This window comes from Ornithorhynchus anatinus, chromosome X2 (genome assembly GCF_004115215.2).
Source record: "Ornithorhynchus anatinus isolate Pmale09 chromosome X2, mOrnAna1.pri.v4, whole genome shotgun sequence".
NCBI lineage: Eukaryota > Metazoa > Chordata > Mammalia > Monotremata > Ornithorhynchidae > Ornithorhynchus > Ornithorhynchus anatinus.
The window spans coordinates 22,773,909-22,797,096 of record NC_041750.1 but is presented as its reverse complement, the minus strand read 5'-3'; the positions used below and the strand labels follow the sequence as shown (position 1 = coordinate 22,797,096).

Genomic DNA, 23,188 nt, shown 5'->3' with positions numbered 1-23,188 from the left:
GGCACAAAGAACTTGTACTAAGCATTTGGGAAAATACAATAGATATCCAAGATACATTCCTGGCCCACCAGGAACTAACACTCTAATAGGGAAGAGGGATGTAAAAATAGTAGACTGTTCCGGTTACTATTTGCCCAAGTACTACTGAAGAAGAGTCATCTCCCCCTCTAAACTGTAAGCTCCTTGTAGGCAGGGAATATGTCTACCCACTTAACTGCATTGCACTGCACAGTGCTCTGCACACAGTACCTGCTCACGGAGAAGCAGCATGGCCTAGTGGAAAGAGCATGGGCCCGGGAGTCAGAGGACCTCGGTTCTAATCTAATCCCGACTCTGCCAAATACTTGCTGTGTGACCTTGGATGAGTCACTTAACTTCTCCCTGCCACAGTTCTCCTTCCTACTTAGACTACGAGCCCCATCTAAGACAGAGACTGTGTCCAACCCAAGTCACCTGAATCTATCCCAAAACTCAGAAGAGTGTTTGACACATAGTAAGAGCTTAACAAATACCATTAAAAAAATAAATTCCACTGAATGATTGATAAAGAAATATGGAAGTGTTAGATGTAGCTGTTGGGTTAATCTTTGCAGGGACTGTGTCTGCAAAGATTACAGTGCATTTATCCCACTGCTTGGTGAATTGTAAGCGCTTAACCAATACTATCATTGTTATAGAAAACCCTCATAAAAATACCAATATTACTGCAATTTAGCCCTGAAAATCCACCGGGAATCTTCAGTACTCAAGTGGGGTAACTGATAAACAATGCTCTCTAACTTAAGATTTCTCAGATGTACTGCGATTGTCGGTTGAATAAAGCTCAGAAACCTTTCTGAACTCATCCCAAATCGACATATAGCGATCGGAGACCTTCTTTTCATTGATTTTCATACATGGGTTAAACATTCTGACTTCTCTGCTTTTCAACTTAGGTTACACCCTACTGGCTTTAAAACTGCCCCAGCAAACTGTAAAATATTTACTAAATGGAAGGGATAATAGAGACAAACATCTTTATTCTTTGCACTGCTGGTTTGGAGACATAATTAGGTTCTTCCACCCCACAAGTAATAAAATGATATCCTGAATGAGCACAAGACAGAAAGGGGCCACGTCTTTCCTCCGAAGTGAAGAGAACGTCAATAATAACTCAGGTACATCAAGGACAGAACGGAACGTGGGTCATAGGGAGGAAATTCCTTTGCATTTCGTCATTCTATTGGCAGGGAGTAGAAAGAAGGAGTCGACAGGAGAGTGAATTTGGCAGTCAGCGTGCTCAGAGAGAGGACAAGAAAGAGAGACAGGCAGTTCAATACCACACAGACAGCCACCCTGGTCCCCATGTGCTTCAGTTTTGCATTCTAACCAAACAAATCTGCACTCAGCGGGCATAAATGCTGATGATGAAGTAAGGCAATCCCATCAGTTCTCTTTTATGGACTGCCAAGAGCAATTTTTCATTTTCATTTTTTCAGCTTCTTAGAAGTTGGGGAGGAATTGGTGTTAGTCAATTAGGCTGTAGAAAGAGAAGAAACATTTCCCACCCCGCCCACCAAATTGGGTGGTCCATATCACAAGCCTGGAGAAGAGAAGAGGGGTGGGGGCTTTCGTAGAGGGAGAGGACTCTGACATCTACCCCCCAAACCTCTGTCTTCCCCAACTCTGCTTTATAAGCCAAATAAACCAACAGTCACAAGTAGGGCCGGTGCTCATCTCTGCCAAGCAACTTCATCGTAATAATATCAATTTTGATGATATTCATTAAGTGCATATCATATCTGAGCACTGTGATAAGTGCTGGGATAATAAATAAATAATAATTGCAGTCAGTCTCACGGGATCTGTCCCCTACAGGGCTCTCAGGCGGGAAGAAGGAGGAAGAACAGGTATTTTATCTCCAATCTTCAGATGTGAAAATTGAGGCACAGATAAGGGAACTGCCCAAGGTCACTCAGCGGGTAAGTAGCGGCACCAGGATTAAAACCAGGGTTTTCTGAGTCCCACATCTGCCTTCTCTCCACTAGACAACACTGCCTACATAGTAGCCTCCCTAGGAATCATGATGGCTAAAGGTTAGGTGCTCTAGGATGGAAGACTTACCCTCATCCTCCAAATATTCATTCCAAAATGTTCTAAATCCCACTCCCACTTCCTGGCCCAGAATTCCTTGTATTTGTTAAAAATAATTTATCTATCCCCCTGCCTAACATTATGTCACCACTCAATTAATCAATAGAATGCATTGAGCAACTACTATGTGCAGAGCACTACTCTAAGCAACTAGGGGAGAGAGTATAATAGAGGTAGAGGACATGAATCCTGACACAAGGAGCTTCTAATCTGGAGGGGAAGACAGACACAAAAGAATTGTAGCTAGGAGGGAAAAAAGAATGGAAAGATAAATATAGGGATGAGTTGAAGCAGCGTGGCTCAGTTGAAAGAGCCCGGGCTTGGGAGTCAGAGGATGTGGGTTCTAATCCCAGCTCTGCCACTTGTCTGCTGTGTGACCTTGTGCAAGTCACTTCACTTCTCTGGGCCTCAGTTAACTCATCTGCAAAATGGGGATAAAGACTGTGAGCCCCACGTGGGACAACCTGATTACCACATATCTACCCCAGAGCTTAGAACGGTGGTTGGCACATATTAAGTGCTTAACAAATACCGTAATTATTATTATTATTAACTTTCTTGCCATGACCCAATATCCATTTCTCTGGACGAGGGCAAGGCAGCTCACAATATCGCACCTCTGCGTAGCCATCCTGGAAATGCACACAATTGTAACCGAGCAACCTGATTTCTACATAATTTTGAAAGTGTTGCGAAAAGATCATTATTTATTCGAGTCTTCCATCAGAGATGGAGCTAGAGCTTCGGTTGTGAGACTTCAGGACAGAGAAACTGTGCTAAGTGATGTATGAGAGTCCTCGGGGTTTGCAATATGCCACTTGCACTCTTTCATCTCTGCCAGCCGTGTTCCTGGAAGGCACAGACTGCACTAAGCCAACAAGTGGGCTCACTGCAAACTGTCTGAAGTTTGGGGTGTTTTTTTTTTTCCTATGCCGGGCCCATCGACAACACAAGTCCACAAGATAAGATCATGGAAAGAATAGGGGCCTAGGAGTCGGACGATCTGGGTTCTAATCCTAGTTCTGCCACTCGCTCCCTATGTGACCTTGAGCAAGCCATTTAACTTCTCTGCCTCGGTTTCCTCATCTGCAAAATGAGAATTCAATACCCGTTCTCTCTCCCCCTCGGGTCAAAGGCCGTGACTGAACTGATTACCTGTGTCTACCTCAGCACTTAGTAGAGTGTCTGGGATGTAAGAGCTGCCTGGGATGTAAGTGCTTAACGAATGCCACAGCTATTATTATTGTTTCTATTTTTTATGGCATTTGTTCACTATGGGCCAGGCACTGTACTAGCTCTGTGGTAGATACCCAATGATGATATTGGACACAGTCCAAGTTCCACACGGGGCTCACAGTCTTAATCCCCATTTTACAGATGAGGAAACTGAGGTACAGAGGAGTGAAGTGCCTTGCCCGAGGTTACACAGGAGACAAGTGGCAGGGAAGAGATTAGAACCCCAGTCCTTCAGACTCCCAGGCCCGTGCTCTTTCCACTAGGCCTCGCTACTTTACTTTTCAGGATTTCTACTGGGCCTCAGGTGGTTCTTCAGTCAGAACCCTTCACGGCCGATAGGACAGCCCTAGCCGGCGGAAGGGGCCGAGAACCCAGCTTTACTGGGCTCATTCCACTCAACCAACGAGCGGGCTGCGGTATTAAATATTAGTAGCGTGAATAATTCTTTACTCACCCCACTGCCTACGTTAATGCCTAATACGGAGTAGCGTTCAGTTGTAAAGTAATAATGACCTGTTCACAAAGGGAACCTGCCTGCAAGCTGGGTGAGTTTCGAGCGAAAACATCCTGTTTCAGGATGATCACTGGCAGCGGAGGAAGAGCCCTTCCTTTCAAACATTCCAGCATTACTATGTGCATTCAGCCACAGGGTGGCACTTTGCTCTAAAGTTTGATTCGAACGGGCCGTCACTGGAGTGGTTACTGGATGGCAACCCCCAGTTGAAAGCCTGTTTCCCCCCTCCTCCCTTGCCCGGCCGCGTTTTCGGCAGACTCTCTTCCTTCCCCGGCTGATGAACGAGGAAAACAAGATGTGATCTAAGCACGTGTTACTCTCCACCCAACTCTAGCTCCAAATATCCAGGGTTGGGCCCTTTAGTTCCGTTACTTTTTCGGTGGTACAGAGGGAAATCCCCAAGCCCGCTGCTCCGGCACTGCAGTTTCTCCGTTTTCTTGGATCCACCTCATTCTGACAGTAAACAAGGGAGAAGGGCCACCAAAGACTCCACTGAGATGGAAAAAAGAAAGGGGAGAGTGGGAGGAGTGTGGGCTTCTGCCCCTTCTCCCTTCCTCTGGACCACTGGCCCCGGAGGGAGAGACAAAGGGGGCCGGGAGATCATATAGAAAGTGGTCACTCTGACCTCTCCCCCTTCGTCAGACATCTCGTGGAGTTGGGGGACGCCCGCTACCGGGCTGGAAAGGGCTAAGAAGCAGCGAGGTTTAGAGGACTGAGACTGGGCCTGGGTGTCAGAAGAACCTGGGTTCTAGTCCTGACTTTACCACTTCTCTGCTGGGTGATGTTGAACAAATCAGTTAACTTCTCTGGGCCTCAGTTATCTCATCTGTCAAATGGGAGCCCCACATAGGGTATGGACTGTGTCCAACCTGATTTGCTGGTATCGATCCCAGTGTTTAAGTACAGTGCCTGGCACATAGTGAGGGCTCAACAATTAGCACCATTAATTAATTAAGACCTAGATAGCACGAGGAAATGGGATCTCACCACCACTTGACGGGACCAGGAAGGCAAAGCGACAGGTTTATTTGTCAAAAATGTCCTGGGCGGAGACAAAGCCCGCCAACCATCTGCAAGGTTTTCTCCTGAGCAAGCTGCAGGATTACCTCCTGGATTTGTTTGCCAGCTGATCCCCTGATAACAGCTTTGTGTAGACTTGGTTTGGCTTCTCCGCATCTAGACCTTTGACCTTTTAATCCTCTCGAAAGTGACCTGTTCCCTCTCTCTACAAAGGCTCAGGCCGGAAAATGAAAGGAAGTTCTCCCTACAGTCTTTCCAACAGACACTTTGATATGCTCCTCGGGGCCCAGAGGGACACTCAGAGAGACTGGGGGAGGGGGACGCCGGGAGGAGGGGCAGTAAAAACCTGGAAGAGCTGCTGGCATCATTAGCGAGAGCTACAGTGGAGCAGAATGGAAATCTGATGCCTATATTATTGGCCTGGCCATTTGTGTGTCTGCATCTTGAATGAACGTGTTGATTAGGGTCAGCTTCATCTGAATGGCTTTCAGGATTTTTTAATTAAGAGATGTAGGAAATCATCTACTGCTAATAAGGACAAGCACAAGAACTACAGGGCGGCAAAACAGGAGAGTGATTTCTATAAAACTGGAACCCATGGCTTAGTGAAAATAGAAGGATAATATACTGCAATTGGAAGGCGCTGATTGGAAGGCAGACTAGATTTGTATATTATTTAGCCTCATAGTTTAGGACGGTTCTGAGCCTTTTCACAGTAAGCATAGGGCTTATAACATTATGGCTGCATTTTTCTTTTTTTGCTTTAAGATAATCTTGACCATTAAACATCTTCAGTGACGTCCTGCATGGACCAATATGAGTAGAAATTCATAATACATCCTTAGAAGACGCGGTGCCTCCTTACTACCCACAAAGGAAGTTAGAAAACAGCCGCACCCTTGATAATTTTCCATACTGTGATCTCTTGGTACTATGACTAGGGAGTTTCCTACCTTGCGCTGACTGAATCATAGATGGAAAATTATGACATCACAATGAAGCTGGATTGTGAGCTCACCATCTGGCTTCTTGCTGAATGAATCAGATCCAGGCTAGAAACACAAACTCACTGGAAAGAAGCAGCTTACTTGAAGGGTCTTGAAAACCAGGCATGATCAAGCCACAACTGGCACAGAAGATGCGCTTTAGACGTGTTCAGAGAAAACTTCAAACAAGTGTTACTCTACCAAAGCAACTCCAGATTTTCTTCATTTTCTCTCACACAATGGTAGGAATCTTAAGTTTTTAATCAGCAGCTCTTCTGATGATTATGAGGCTTTTTTACCAGCAGTCACGCAATCCAATAAATTAAATATTTTCATTCATTACGATTCACGGAACTCACCATTGAGGGTGCCATCTAGGGGTGACCAATACCCCTATTTCGAGCGCAAGGGCAAACTGGGTTAGGATTTTGAGGGGTGAGAAAAAAGAAAGGTGTGGGGGAGGAAAGGGAGGAAAAAAAGGAAGAGAGGAGAGAAGATAGGAAGAGGACCAAGAGGAGATGGAGGGAGAGGGAGAGAACGAACGAGAAACACGAGAAGGGAGAGGTTAGAAAATCACTCCCTGCTGCTCAGCCTCTTCCTCTGCTGCCATCGTTTTTCTCTCCCTCCATGGGCTCTTGGATGGACCCAGAGGCTCAGCTTGTGCCCAGAGTCCTGATAGGATGAAAGCAGTGGGTGGACTCCCTCACAGTTGGCAACAGCCAATGAAGATTGTTTTCTTTTCATAGATAGGGAATGGGGTTTCTCTCCCTCCTCCCATCCCCTCTGACTGAGCTTTTCAGATGCACGAAATTCCATTTTCAGTCACTGTATTTTTGTCGGGCACAATATGTAGTGGGTCCCCATTCTTTCTAGCAATTGTTGGGAATATGGGGCACGCTAATGACCCCGCTGGACCCCAAAGACAATGACAAATTTGGAATATTGAACTCCGGCCCAACCTGATGCCTCAGTGAATATACGCATCTGCCTCTTTTGTTCTTGCTACACTTTTTCCTTAATTTATTCCTAACTCGCCCGCCCCCCATCAAATCCTCCAGCTCAGACTGCATCTCCATCTGGGAGAAGGGTGCATTCAGCTGCCTCCAAAGCTGACAACACGTCTCTGTGAATATAACTGCAAGGTGCTACGTGGAGAAGAGCAGAAAAAAGCATCCTCAGGGAGTCATGGGGAAGATTCCTTGCTGGAGAAGTCTGGAGGGAAACAGGGAAGGATTAGGGGGACGGAAGGAATTGTACACAATCTTACCACTGTGGATCAAGGTTATTAGGAGAGTGGGTCCCAAAGCACGGGTCAAACTTAAAATTTCTGCTCTACCCACACTATCTGAGTGTGTGTGCGTGTGTGCATATGTGTGTATTAAACTGTACATCTGTAGGTCCAAGTTCATAGGATCTGAACCTTTGTTCATTTTTAATGGAATATTGTGAGTTTGTGCTGCTGTGTGTGTGTGTTTATAGAGGTATTTAGGAGAGAAGCAGTACCGTCTAATGGAAAGAGAACAGGGCTGGGATTCAGGAAGCCTGCGTTCTAAGCCCCCTCTGCCTCTTGCCTGCTGTGTGACTTTAGGAAAATCACTTATCTTCTCTGTGCCTCAGTTTCCTCAGCTGTAAAATGGGGATCAAATATCTGTCCTTCCTTCTCCTTGGATGGCGAGCCCTGCAAGGGACAGAGACTGCCTGATCTGATAATGTTGTATCTACTCCAGGACTTAGCTCAGGGCTTGGCAGATAGTAATCACTTAACAAATACCACTTTTATTACTAATAATATGATTTACCTTTCCATCTTTGAAGATGATGAGCTTAGCATACATCAAGGGACAGGAGGGATGTGAAAAAGAGAGAGATAAACATGAATAGAGAAAAAAAGAAAGAGGGAAGGAAGAAGTTAAGATAAAAGGCAGAGGGACGCAGAGTAAGGAGAAAAGAGGGAGGGGTAGAAGACAAAAAAGAAATCCTTTTCTACAGGGAAGTGATTGGCTACTAAAATTCATGGGAAGAGAGAGTTTAGCTTCCAAACACTTGAACGATCCAACAATAGGACTACTTACTGAGCACCTACTGGGTGCATAACATTGCACTAAGTGCTTGAGAGCATAAAATGAACCAGAAGTACAACCATTATGACATAGCCCCTTGACAATACACTGTATCATTGAAAAAAGCCAAAACAGATGAAGAAGTTAGTCTCCCCACCACCAGCGAAAATTTCGGGATTAAGACATCTTGTATCATATGCAAGAAAGATGAATTTATAAAAATGATTGAAGTGGATCCTGAAGGAGAGAGTTCAAAGGTGTAAAAAAGGAGTTGGCCTACTCCCGGGCACTTTATGAAGACGGAAGCGAGCTACTGTTCAATCTAAATTGTGATCTGTTGGATCTGGGGGGAGAGTTTCAGGCAGAGAAGACAGTGTGGGTGAGGAGAGGAAGATGGGAGCGGTGAGAGTGAAGTACAGTTGGAACGTTATCCTAAGAGGAGTGAAGACATCAGGCTGGGAGCTACAGGTGAAAAAAGCATAAGTGAGATGCGATGCCTTGGTTGAGAGTCTTTAAGCTGAATGAGGAGTTCATGATTGACCCAGAGGGACACAGAGAACCAGTAGAGGGTTTGGAGGAATGGAGAGATGTGAGTCAAGCAACACTTCAATTGGATTAACTTTGCCGCCGTGTGTAGTTAGATTGGATGGGGGGAGGCTGGAGGCAGGGGAGACCGGTGAGCAAGCTGATGCTAGTCCATCCGGGAAATGACAGGGTGGCATCTGTATCCACCAGGGTCTGCTTCAGACAGCAAGCAAGGGAGGTAATGGGTGCAGGATACCTGGGTGGCCAGCCCGTGTGAATAGGGACCCAAGCGGGGAAGGCAAGGGTGAGGCGGTAAGGGGCACCCCCAGAGAAATGTTGTGGGCCCAGAGACCCAAAGGGACTTCTGCATAACATCATACCACATCACATCAGGTTTCTCAGAAGAGGGCCAGGGTGGCCAAGTGTCCTGCTCTCCATTTTCCTCAAAAATCTCCAGAGAAAAAGATAATCCAATCTCCCCCTTGATAGCATTTCCCCACAACCCCTATGGCTTCTCTGCCCACTGACATTCCCACACCCCACCCGCCCCTCAGAGTGACTGCCTTAAGAGCACCGTGGAGCCCCTCTGTCCGCCTCTCCGTGCTCCAGCTGCTCACTGAGCCCCTTAGCTGCTCACTGAGCCCCTTAACTTCCTTCAGGGGGGTTGGGGGTGGATCATGAGGGCGTTACCACATTGAAACAGCCAAAAAGTGAGATAAGTATCTCTCTCTCCTCATGTGGATGTGAAGGGAAGTATAACCTTCCTACCTCAGCTGCTGAGATTTCACTGTTCTCTGTTTATTTCCATAGGCTCGGATCCTTCTGACACCACAAAGGAAAAATGCCTTAAGAGCTGGGGAAGCATTCAAGAAGTAATTCATAGCAAACTGATCTCATTCTCTTTTCTGAACATGGAAAACTCCGACTCCATCCGACTGGCAGGAGTCCTAGTCAGAATTTCCAGATGAGCATTAATTCTGGGGCAGGCCTTCCCTGCACAGGTGTCCGAACTGGAAAGTATGAAATTCTTAAACTGTGAGCTCCATGTGGGACCTGGACTGTGTTCAACCTGATTGCCTTGTATCTGCCCCAGTGCTTAGAACAATGCTTGACATCTAGTAAGCATTTAACACATACCATAATAAACACAAAAATTCCTCCAGGGATTCTTTCCAAAATGCTGGAGTCTGGTAGAGGACTCAGAGGTAACCTATAAAACACTCTCAGTGGTTACTCCCTTGCCTCAGAACCTAGCAACAACCTTTGCTCCTTCCGTCAAAGTGTCTGAAATACATTTCAGGCTCATTTTTCCATTCAAATATGTCAAGGTTTGGTCCTAAGCATTTTACAGATTCCTTAAGAGCCAAGTTATAAAAAACAGAATAACAGAATTCATAGAAGAGGAGCCAGGGAATCTGGTCTCGGTGTGGGAAGTTGGGAATGCTACTTCATCACATTCTGGGGTATTCCTAGTGGGGAGAATATCCTTAACTCCACACCGGAGAAATGAGAGTTCGTGAATCAAAGGGTCAGGACTGCAAGGTGAACCAACTTCTAGACTTCTAGGTCCAAGGGAAGCATTTTGAGGGGGTGAATTTACTCTTTTGAACTACTAGAGTTTCCATTGGCTACTCTACAGCAGTGCCCTCTCAGGACTACACCCAGAGACTTTCTAGTACCCTACCAGACTCGACTATGAGAGGGAGAGTCAAGCAGACACATACCCACTCCATTCCTAGCTTGGGCAGTGACTAGCGCTAATGTTGGTATTTGTTAAGCGCTATATACCAAGCACTGTTCTAAGCCCGGGGGGAGATACAAGGTAATCGGGTTGTCCCTCGTAGAGCTCACAGTCTCCATCCCCATTTTATAGATGGGGTAACTGAGGCACAGAGAAGTTAAGTGATTTGCCCAAGGTCACACAGCTGACAAGCAGCGGAGCCGGGATTAGAACCCATGACTTCTGACTCCCAAGCCCGGGCTCTTTCCACTGAGCCACGCTGCTTCTTCACAGTCTTCTCCCCTTCAACGCTGAACTTCTAACTGAACCTGAAATGTAACATGGTGAATTGCTCTAGCCAGGTTCAGCCACTCCCACTATTTGTTAATGAGTCTTACCTGTTTCCCCGCATTCAACTGTAAGCCCCTTGTGGGCAGGGATTACATCTACCAACTCTGTTGATATTGTACTTTCTCAAGCACTAATTACAATGTTTTGCACATGGTAAATACTCAATAAATACCAAGGTTTAATACAGTGCTTGGCTCTCAGCAGTTGATTCATCAGTATCATTGATTGATTAAAGGGACTTTTCTCTCCAGCTGGCCAGCCTTTTTCTCTGAGGAGAAATACAATGCTGTTTCGCCCTCACCAATTTCACTCAAAAATGAACAAAACAGCAACACATGAATAGTTTACTTTGCCTGCTTTAACACACGCTGGCTCACAGTCACTGATTTTCATTATCGTTCAGGATCACAGTGAGTTTTCCAGCTTAAAATTTTAACCTGGCAGCAGTGCTGATTTTTTTCTACCTCACGCATTAGCAAGGACTTCAATCGGGCTTTAATAGTTGGCAGCTGAAATGAAAGAACTGCTTCAGGTTTCATGGAAGGGGCATTGTCCCTCCATGGCCCTCCTAACTGCTCAAAGTGTGTGCCCTGATGAAGGGGCCCACTCATTTCCAGCCCCTAGAAAGGAAGGGGATGATTTACCGCTCCCAATATTCCTTCCTTTCCCAGTGTTCTGTCTGGAATACGGAGTGCACCCTTCAATGCTTTCACTCTGTCGCCCAGGCTACATGCAAAATGAACAAATTGGCAGAGTCTCAATCTGGGTTTTGACCTGGGCCTTGACATTCTGTTGTCTTACAATAAATCTCCCATCCAACTGGAGAACTGGAGAACAGGTATAATAACAACAATAATTATGGTACTCGTTAAGGGCTTACTATGTGCCGAGCATTGTTCTAAGTGCTGGGATAGGTACAAATGAATCTGGTTGGACATAGTTCATGTCCCACATGGGTCTCATACTTTTAATCCTCATTTTACAGATGAGGTAACTGAGACCCGGAGAAGTTAAATGACTTGCCCAAGGTAGACATGTGGCAGAACTGGGATTATAACCCATATCCTTCTGACTCCCAGGTCCGTGCTCTATCCCCTAAGCCACACTGCTACTCTGGTACCAAGCCTAGAAATTTGACACAGGTGTGGATCATTTAGGACCCAGCTTTTGGATGGAAGCTTCCAGCCACAAAAAAACCCAACACTTTCAAAAGAAGTCAGTGACAGGGATCAATGAGCTGGTGATCATTGTTTCCAGCCCATGTCCAACCTCAGTCAATGGAAGGATTAAGGTCTTGCTAATACTTTGTAATTATCATTAGGTTTTTCATTTGGCCTTCCAGGCCTGTCCTGGTTCCACCCACAAAGACCTTTGCTTTTTTGTCTCTCTTCAATTCAATGGTATTTATTGAGTGTTTATTGTGTGCAAAGCACTCGGGAGAATACAATATAACAATAAACAGACACATTCCCTGTCCACAAGGCTCTTCGGGTCTACAGTTTCTCCCAACTGTTAGCTCTACTAAAGGAAAACATCCTAGAGACTTCCCCCTGCGCCACAGACACCAGTTCCCATGAAACCAGCTAAAGAGACATCATAAGGAGAGGTTAGGTGCATTCCTTTAATTTTTTTTAAGATTAAATATCTGGAGTTGTAGTAGTGGTAATAATGGAATTAAATGCCCGTTGAGTGTAATACACTGTATGCAGGGCTTGGGAAAGTACAATGGAAGTACAAAGCTGCCCTCTGACACCAAAGAGCTTACACTCTAGCAGAGGTAGGCAGAAATAAACATATTTACAAGCAGTGGAATCGAAATACGTACACTTGAAGGGTCAATCAAATACACAATACATATCTAGGCCTGAAGATATAAGGCATATCTTATTTTTATGGCTGCTCTAAACACTGCTTTATTACTTACATTCACAACTAAAATTGTTTCAGGGCCACAAGCACCAGGCTCCACACTGGGTGCTCCAAGGCAATTATTTTACAAAACATGGATCCTGTCAGGTCTTTAAGAACCCTGAATGGGTCAAATCCAGCAATGGTGCTGCCCATTCGATCGGTCTGGTGAGAGAATCATCATCTAGATGAATATCTTGGACTAAAAAAAAGACACCCAGATTGGAAGTGAAGAAGAGGTGCTTTCTCCAAGTGACGCAGGGCGAACACCTCAACAAGTCTGTGACAGCTAGTCAACAACTAATTGAGGAGTCAGTAAAAATTGACTGACCTTTCCTTGATGTGACCCTCTTTCATGTAGGTTCAAGCCCGCCAGCATAACTGTATCAATCATTGTGTTGCCCCCACCCCCAGCACCCTGTGTAATTTGTAATGTGTTGACAAATTAATTATAGGAAGAAATTAGCACACGTCTGAAGCCACCATGATCATACATATTTGCAATCACCCATAATGATCTGTGACAGGTTCCACCTGTGTCTTTAATGTAGGACTTGGAAAACGGACTATCTGAGTGAATCTCAACTTCCTCGAGGGAGGTAGTTCAGTCTTGTGAAACTGCATGAGGCTCAAATCCTCCATGGGTCAATTCTTCTGACCATTTAGGAGACCGTAACAAGGCAAAATTACTGAGAGATGAGATGTGGGCAGGGAGGAAAACCAGTGATCTAGTAAAAAGATCTAGGGAGCGAGATTTTTTCCTAGCGTCTACTTCATGGTGGGGATGGTGTGAGATGACGTCTTGAGCATCCCAATCTCCTTTGAGAGTTAGGTGTTATGGGTTATTCTGGGCAGTAAGTGGGCTGTGCCCACTTCTCTGACCTCATGGTTTTGAGTTTAATGAGATCTTATTGGCAAAGCATTTGAAACTTGGAAAGGAGCTGTGCTGGTATTGTTATTAATTTTGTGGAGATAGTCACAAATTAAGTGTTCATTTTTGCAGGAAATGAATTCATTTATAAATAACTCCTAGAGCAAAGGATCAACATTTGTTTTCAATAGACTTAAAAGACTTACCATGTTCAAGGAAATTGTGTGTGAAAATGGACCTTGGTTTATTGTGAGAAAATAAGAAAATACATTGGGACACACGTGAACTCTCTCGGGTGTCAGTATCAACAGTAGTTGTTAAGACTGTGCAGAGGACAAGACTGCAGGGGAAAACAGTAATAATAATGCCATTTAGTAGTCTCTTACTATATGCTAAGCATTGGAGTAGATGCAAGATTATGTACCACTTGGGGCTCACAATCTATCTTATCCCCATTTTACAGATGAGAAAACTCTGGCCCAGGGAAGTTAAATGACTTTCCCAAGGACACAGAGCCAGTAAACGGTGGAGCTGGGAGCAAAACCCAGGTCTTCAGAAGCTCACTTCTGTGCCTTTTCCATTTTGGGCTCAAATCATCTTATTTTTTATTTGTCTCATGCAGTCGAGTCGTCTCGTGCTTTCGAGTCATCTCTGACCCGTAGCGACACCACGGACACATCTCTCCCAGAACGCCCCACCTCCATCTGCAATCGGTCTGGTAGTGGAGCCAGAGAGTTTTCTTAGTAAAAATCCGGAGGTAGTTTTCCATTGCCTCCTTCCATGCAGTAAACTTTAGTCTCAACCCTCGACTCTCTCCCATGATGCTGCTGCCCAGCACAGATGAATTTTGAGTTGTAGCAGATTGCCTTCTACTCTCTAGCTACTGCCCAAGCCAGGAATGGGTAGGTCTCTGCTTGACTCTCCCTCCCATAGTGGACTGGTAGAGTACTGGAGCTCTTCAGGTGCGACCCTGAGAGGGACAAATTTTCTTAGGTCACACTTAATCCTAAGGATTCACCCACCCATAGTAGAGTCGTATCCCTCAGCCCCAGATCAATAGTTTCACCCCTGAGTTAAATTCACCTGACTCTAAACTGTAAGCTCGTGGTGGACAAGGAATATGTCTCCTAACTCTGTTATACTGTATCTCCCAAGGACTGTAAGAGCTCAATAAATAGCCCTGAGGTAGATGCTGACACAATCGACCAATAGCATTTCAGACTTTTCCACCCAAGCCTTGCTCCCCTCAAAACATTGCCAATGGAGAAGCCTAGAGAGCTTAGCCTTAGAGCATGGGCCTGGAAGTCAGAAGGATCTGGGTCCTAATCCCAGCTTTGCTACTTTGCTGTGTGACCTTGCGTAAGTCACTTCACTTCTCTGTGCCTCAGTTACCTCATCTGTAAAATGGGGATGGAGAATGTGAACCCCACATGGGACATGGACTCTATCCAACCTTGTGTTTTCCCTAGCACTTAGTACAATGCCTGGCACAGAGTAAGCGCTTTAAATACCATAAAAAAAAATTAAGTAGAATCCCAGGCCCACCAGGAGAGGCCCCCAAATTCCCTATTCGTCACAAAATTCCCTGCCGTCAGCCTCATTCCCAGAAGTGCATGTGCCTATCACTTTCCCCAGTGGTATTTATTGAGGACCCTGAGAGTGCTCTAAGCATCTTGTTCTGAAATAGGCAATCACCGTCCTCCCAGAGTTTGTGACCTAATCCCTCATACTGCTAGTGTTTCAGAGGAACCACGCCATTTACCACCATTAAGAATCAGAAGAATTCCTTATTGTACATTTCTCACACTTTCTTCAGGTCTTCTCCATGCTGGTGGGTGGTTTTGTTCTATTTCATAGGTTACCTTTTCTAGGACACGTTTCATCCTCTTGTAATCCCTACAGATTGTAACGATTTCAATCTCCTGGTTAAAACAAAACCTCTAGGATAAATCCTATGTAGTAGGCTGAGGTGATGGCTATAAAATCATTTTCAAACAAAGTCCCAGGGGATTGGTCTTACCCTGTTAAAGAAGGATGCAGTTCTGCTCCGTGAATCCTGGCCGTGTTCTTCTAGGCTATCTGGAGAAACAGTCAGTGAAGGAGTTACTTAATCAATTAATCATTTGTATTTACTGAGGATTTACCAGTGTGCAGTGCCACATTCCCTGCCCACAACGAGGACACAGTCTAGAGGGGGAGACTGACATTAATATAAATAAATTACGGATATGTACATAAGTGCTGTGGATCTGAGGGTTTCAGTGCTGTACTGTTCAAGAAACAATGACAATACCAACTCCAGAATGAACCTCTCACGATGACCGACTGCCTCCATGGCTTGGAAGAACAAATTCTTTGAGGAAGAAAGTGTGTTTTGGCATTCTACTAAGAAACAGAATACTAACAGGTCATGGTATTTGGGGTTAGAAAAAAAACACGCTGACTGGGCCTATCTCACTGGTCTGAATCAATATTGGGGTTGGCCACCACGGAGACCTGCAGGGGGGCGATCCTTCCATGGATCCCAGCATGCTTCTGTGGAATTTCCTTATCAACAATAGAAGCCACCACATTCCACATGGTTTCTGAAGTGCCAGAGGCCTTGAGCTATGTGACTCTATAAAGTTATTTCCACTTGGCCCATTTCTTCTTTGTTTTCCCCCAAAATGAAGGAGGAAGAGACGATGATTCCTGGGTCACGGATTCCTCGCTGGAGATTGGCTTATGGTTCATTTAACAGCTCAAGCGGAAAGGTGAAGAGAAGTAGTCAGAGCAAAGTGCAAGGAAAGAATGTAATTCCACCTTTCAGTCACTCGTTTATGGTTCGGGTAGAGGAGACCGCTTTTCAGAGATGAAACTCAGAGTTAGAAGTCCTTGAGGCTTTTTTCTTTCTTTTTTTCCTCTCTCATCCATTGTCCAGATCCCTAGTTTGATAGATAAAGCCTAGCTAATCCAATACTGTTATTTTTAAGCGAAAATGTATGGTATTAATTTATTTTAGTGTCTATCTCCCCTGTTAGATTTTAAGCTTCTTGCGGGGTGGAGTTGTGTCTGCTAATACTATTGCACTCTCCCAAGAGCTTAGCCTCCTGTCTTGTTTCCTCCAACCCACAGTGACTCCACTGACACTTCTCTCTCAGAACTCCCCACCTGCATCTACAATCATTCTGGTAGTGTATCCATAGAGTTTTCTTGTACAGTGCACAAAATAAGCATTCAAATACTATTATGTCCATGAAGAAATATGTACTAAGCCTCCTTCAGTGCCTGACAAAGTTACACTGCAGGTGTGGTTTGAGGATAAATGTCCCGAAGGATGATTCTTTAAAGATAACACTATTAAGAATTATATTTAGTTATATTTTATAGGATATGCAGGCTAGGATTGTGAGGAGCAATGATGACACAGACCAGTGGAAATTTACATATTTTTGCAATCCTACTGTTAGATACAACCCTCAGGAGCCATACACCCCAGCTCATTACACTCAGTAGCTCAGTAACAAATAAATTAGCCACCATTTTGACAGCTAGAAAACTCTAGTGACCAGCCAATGCAAGGCCCTTACAGGTGATTCTACTTATTTGATTGTTCCTCTGTTAGGAGAGGAGCTTTCAGTGATTGAGTTCTCAATGGGAGGCATGCAGTGTAGCATTCACTCTCTATTAGTAGTTAATAGTTTCACTTCACCAAAGAACAGTGAGGGCTCTCTCCTGGCTACTGTCTGTACCTCTAGGAAAGAGCTAAGAGCTTCTTGGACAGTCCCAAAGAAGAAGCCGTTAAAGATGAGAGTGGGTGGGATTAGAGAGAACCTGGAACTTCTTCTTCGTCGTTAATCTTGGAAGAAACTTTCTCAAGTAGCCAGTGATACCACAACCTACGGAAGCACCTCCATTTGTGGGTGACAGCCCACTGTTGCCTTCTGTCCAAAACCTGGCCACCAGCTGATCTATTTCAAGAAAGTGTTTTCTCTTAGTTGGCCCCAGGACCAGGCCACAAGGAGAGCAGTAAGTCAGTAGAAAAGCTTGTAATCCTTATCTAATTCCCCAAATGCAGACATAACCCAAGACCACTGTAATGTTGTCTTCTCACGGAATTTCTGTGGGATTTTTTTCAAATGGTATTTGTTAAGCTCTTATTATGTGCCAGGCACTGTACTATGTGTTGGGGTAGATACAAGTTAATCAGGTAGGATACAGTTCCTGTCTCATATGAGGCTCACAGTCTTAGTTCTCCCTTTACAAATGAGCAAACTGAGGCCCAGAGAAGTGAAGTACCTTACCCAAGGTCACACAGCAGACAAGTGGCAGAGCCAGGATTAGAACCCGAGTCCTTCTACTCCCGAGGCCCATGCTCCATCCATTAGGCCATGCCACAAAAGTTCTTAATTTGAGCCCTTTCTGTTTTATTCTTCAAACTCCCCAAGTCGTGGCAGAGGCTTCTCTTCTGGTAATTCATTCAATCATATTTATTGAGCGCTTACTGTGTGCAGAGCACTATTAAGTGCTTGGAAAGTATAATTTGGCAACAGATAGAGACAATACCTAACAACGGAATCTGTAGACAGTCTTTTCCTCTCCTCTCCTGACTTCCTGAGACCTCTGTGAGATATTTTATGAGTCCTTTTTATGATGTGCTCCCTCTTGGATAACTAACATTTTTGATTAACTGGAATCTCACATTCCACAATCATGATGGATAACAAAGCTTTCACTCAAACCAGCGCACAGAGAAACTCTGATGCTAAAAAATACATATCAAAACCCTGTAAGATACTATGAATTCTAAATACATTTAGCTTTTAGTGCTGTTAGTTTTATTCATACATATTTCACATTTTCATCTGACATACAACACTTTATCAGCATCTGTCATTCCTCAAAAGGCAACAGACCTATCACACAGATGGAAACTGAGGCGCAAATTGAAGGTCTAATTTGCAGGGAGCTGTACTGCACTCCCTGTGTTTTAACTCTGAGGGTATTTCTCTAGAGATATTGGGTAATCAAAAATGTTAAATGTCAAAAATGAATGCACATTTAAAAAAATAATATTCCAGCTAGATCTTCAAAATGGTTTCAATGATAAAACAAACAGCTTAAAATATGCTGTTTTGGAATCAGCAGACAAAATGGAGAAATGATCTAGAATGCCTGGTTTAGTATAACTCTCTAAAAGGATATTAATACCTAAGAACTGGATACAGGCACGGTTAACCAAAAAACACATTTATCAACATATACAATTAAAACTCACTCATGATTTTGCCAATGAGAGACACTGGCAAATGTGGACTGAGAGAAAAATATTCTCCAGATAGATGGGGTAGAACAAAATCACACCCAGAAGACTCAGACTATCCTTGCCTTCCTAGGGCATCCACAGATCCTCTTGATCTATGGGGACCAAGTCTGGGAAGAAAAGCATAACAAAGGAATCATTTATTCTGGTGGCTTCCCTTGAGAACTTCAAAGAACAGCAAGAAAATCCATCCCACCACCCAAGAAAATACTGAGGGGAACAATCAGGGAAGATTATTATAAAAGAAAACTTCTGAAGTTAATATAAGTTAAGACTTCTTCACTTCAACAGCAGTTTTTCATCGGGGAAGAAATCATGGCTGAAAATAGGATTTCAAAAAACAATCCCTTTAACGGGTATCACTAAAGAACATTGTCCACAGCCATATTTTTCCATAGTAAACAAAACTTTCTAACCACCAAACTCAAGCATGTCCTCCAGCTTTCTCTTTCTTACCATTCCACTCTCTTCTCCAGGTACACTCCAGCTCACACTCTTCTCTCCTCCCATTAGAGAACTTTCCCCTTCACCAGTCACGTTAGCACTCATGCAGATACTTCAATCATACGTTCTCAAATAAAGAGGATACTGTAGACACTGAATAAATCCTGCAGACAATTAAATTGACACTGAGTGCCTGAACTAAGCACTTTTTTAAATGGTACTTCTTAAGCACTTACTATATGCCAATCACTCTACCAAATATGAGACAGTCAAGTGGGACACAGTCCCTGTCCCGCATGGGGCTCACAGTCTTAATCCCCATTTTAAAGATGAGATAACTGAGGCCCAGAGAGGTTAAGTGACTTGCCCGCGGTCATACAGCAGACGAGTGGCAGAGCCAGGATTAGAACCTAGGTCCTCTGAGTCCCAGGTCCAAGCTCTTTCCACTAGGCCACCCCGCTTCGCTGAAGCTCTTGGGAGACAGTTCACGATCCCTGTCCTCGAGGAGAGTACATGAAAGTTCCTGGCTGGGTAGGGGTCTGAGAAGAGAGAGGAGACTGCAGCAGAAAAGGCAGAAAGAGGCGGAGTGACAGAGAGAATGAGAGACAGCTGTGGAAAGACAAGCAGATTCAAATTAGAGAAGGGTCCAACTCAAGGAGGGGCTCCAACATATTCAATCATTTAATCGTATTTATTGAGCGCTTACTATGAGCCGGGCACTATACTGAGTACTCGGAAAGTACAATATAGCAGTAAAGAGAGACGCTCCCCGCCCACAGTGGGTTCACAGTCTGGGGGAGACAGGCATAATATAAATGAATACAATTATAGATATATATGTATATACATAAGTGCTGTGGTGCAGAAGATGGGGAAGAGCTAAGGAAGCTAGTCGTGGTGACGTGGAAGGGGGTGGAGCTGAGGAAGAGCAGGGGTTATTCTGGGAAGGCCTCTTGGAAGAGGTGCTCCTTCAATAGGGCTTTGAAGGAGGGAAGGCAGGCACAGAGCCATTCCCATATACCTCCACTCTCATTCACTCACACACAGACTCTCCCAAATTATCTTCCCCATGGAAAACAATGGCACCAGAGGCAGAGACGAGCCAGAGGAAGGTCTCCCACCCCAATCAATCGTATTTGTTGAGCACTTACTGTGTGCAGAGTACTGTCCTAAGCACTTGGGAGAGTACAACAGAGTTGGTAGACATGTTCCCTTCCAACAGTGAGCTTACAGTCCGGAGAAGAGCTTCCGGTTTAGAGAATGGTTATCAATAAGCCCAGTTTCATGGTCTAGGCAGAGGGGCCAATGCCACTCATATGATCTCAGGTTATCCCAGGTTCCCATAAAGGGGGCACGTATGCTGAGGGGTTCCCCAGCCCCCCAGAGAATGGTGTTGGCTATGGCAGAACAAGTCCTTCTGCACAGAGCAGACCCCAAAGATGCCAACGGTGGGGATGGGAATCTCAGCTATCTTCCTTCTGCTGTTTCCCTGATGTGTCACATAGAACCTGGCAGAAATAATAGTAGCAAGAATGGTATTTACTGAGATCCCACTGTACAAAACAATGAGTGACAAATTCTCTGCCCCAAAGCAGCTTACATTTCAATAGCGGTCAGGCTAAAAAACATTTACAAATAGAGTAATCAAAACAGAAAACTGTAGTTGAATAAACATGTATAAACACGCTGAGGGGGGATGAATCAGTACCTAGATGCTAGAGATGGTTACTGGGCCTACATGACTTGGGGAACCAGGAATTTATCATGGAAAGTGGAGGAGGTGGGATTTCAGGAGAGCTTTGAATATGGGGAGAGATGGGTTCTGTTTGGCAGGGGACTGCAGGCATCATATGGGATGCCAGTTTGACATGCCAGGTTTAAGGAGTTGTCCTCTCTCCCTCTTTTCCTACTTAGCGTTCTGGGTTCTATCACTGCCGAGGGTCTGTTCACCTGCCCCATAGATGGGAAAGGAGGCAAACACAGGAGCCAGACTGTTAGACTCCTTGTGGCCAGGGAACATGTCTACCAACTCTGTGATACTGAACTCTCCCAAGTACCTACCAGAGTGCTTTGCAGACAGTAACCTCTTAATAAATACTCTCCCAAACTGTAGAGTGCTCTGCACACAGGGAGCTCTTAAATACCAGGGGTTGATCGAATTGGCATGGGAAAGGACTCCTGCTTTAACTAAAGGCAGCGAAAACGTGAAGCCAAGCCTCACAAACTTTTATCACTTGGTATCAGCCTCAGCTGGGCTGCGTTGCCTTCCTCACCTACCGCTCAACTCCGGCAGCACCCACCGCCCCAGGAGGCAGGGTCTTGGTCCTGCTCTCTATCATATCTCTATCTATCATTTCCCTATCTGTGAAATTCTCAGATTTGAGGTGGGAACGACTCAGCAGACACAGCTGTCCGCCATGCTCCCAATTCCTCTAAATACCGTTTATTTACTTATTTTAACATCTGTATCTTGGATTGATTCATTTCTAAATTTATCATTGAGTGTTACTTACCTCTTCTTGCCCAGCTGTGGCTCCAGTCGCATGAGTTCAGATCTGGGAACCAGGAGACCTGCATTCTAATAGTGGCCCACCTAAGGTGAAGAGATCGAGCAGGAATCCTGAAAAACAGCTGCCGCGGTTACTTCAGCCATCAATGGATTGCAGCGGGAGACTCCAGTGGAGAGGAGAAAGGAGGAGGACAGCAAAGTATAAGGCCCATATATCTCACTTTGCCTCTCTGCCTCTTCCTTTTCTTACCTTTACATTCATCCTTCTCTTTTGTCTCTCCCCTTTGCTCTTAGAGAATTTTGAATCTTACGGGGCCAATAAAATAGTTTAAAATTGCAGGTGGAGCCCAGATTCTGTACTGAATATCACTGCAGTCAACCGCCTCTTGAATTTGGGGATCAGCAGCGGAATTGAGCCTAGGAATTTGAGCCTCCTAGAATGTAACGAAAATGAATCGCATGTTCTAATAACTTCAGATCTTTCAAAAAGAAATTCTCTTATCAAAATTCTCCATCATCTGGCCACAGTTACATTGTTCGCCAACTTATTGCGATACTGGATCGAAGGCTCCTGCTATTCTGCTATTCCAAAGCCAGTGAAGGGCAGTCCATTGTGACCTTTATTTACTGTTGTCTATTAACCTGACATTCACAACTGATGGTAACTGGTCAGGTTTTATTTATGCTTTAATTTCATTAATAATGGAATAACGAGGCTGATGCCGGTTTTCCCCATTTGCCTTTTATAAGCCCCTCGGAAATCTGATCTGTGCCCCTTCTATGGATCAATCTGCTGTTGGCAGATGGAGCTTTGAAAAAAAAAGATTGCCAGTTGCTGTTGCTATGAAGAATTAGAATAGCAAATCAACTTCACACTCACGAAGTTCCAAATTCCATCTCTGAAAAAGAGATTTGATTTCATTTGGCCAGAAGGTTACAGATGCAATTAAAAATTAATTGGGGCCCCTCATCCATGGAGGTATCAACGTTTGAAATTTGTTAGTTCTCTCTTTTGAGACAGGCGAGATCTTGGGGTCGGATGATTTGAAACCCTGGCCCCTTGGGTTTCCTTAATTACAGTAGCACCATCCCATAATGGTCTACAGGAAAATGTGGGAGGGGATGCAGGGAGCGGTTGGCTCATACATAACGCATATGCCTATGGATAAAAATATGATGATCAAGTATGAAAATGAAAACATCATGGCATCTTGTTTCCTCCTACCTGATACTTTATTTTGGTATCTGTCTTCCCCGTTATTACTGTAAGCTCCTCGAAGAGTTCAATAAATTCTATCGATTGATTAACTGACTTTGCCCAGAGAAAGGGCAAGGAATTCCCCAGTTCTAGAGATGGCAAATTCAGAGTACCGGGCATTTCTCTGATTCTCTCTGGAACTACAGGATCTGAATCAGTCAGTTTCCAGAGCTTGCAATTCTGGAAGCTAGATTTAAGCTTGTGGCCAACTTTGTTGTATTGTACTCTCCTAAGTGCTTAGTACAGGGCTTTGCACACCATAAGCACTCACTAAATAAAACTGAATGAATGAATGCTCTGTACAAAATAAGTGCTCAATAAATTTCACTGACGATGACGATGCAGATAGAG

General features: G+C 44.5%; 2 long non-coding RNA genes across 2 annotated transcripts; both read left to right on the top strand.

Moving 5' to 3' along the window:
* The first annotated feature begins 5,958 nt into the window (after window positions 1–5,958).
* On the top strand, window positions 5,959–9,365 carry LOC120638096. The gene is made up of 2 exons (XR_005659583.1): window positions 5,959–6,131; window positions 9,285–9,365. It is a non-coding gene; the product is annotated as an uncharacterized LOC120638096 (long non-coding RNA).
* Window positions 9,366–11,297: 1,932 nt separating this feature from the next.
* Window positions 11,298–21,916, top strand: LOC120638108. Its single transcript, XR_005659593.1, has 3 exons — window positions 11,298–11,383; window positions 15,997–16,116; window positions 21,598–21,916. It is a non-coding gene; the product is annotated as an uncharacterized LOC120638108 (long non-coding RNA).
* Window positions 21,917–23,188: the final 1,272 nt, after the last annotated feature.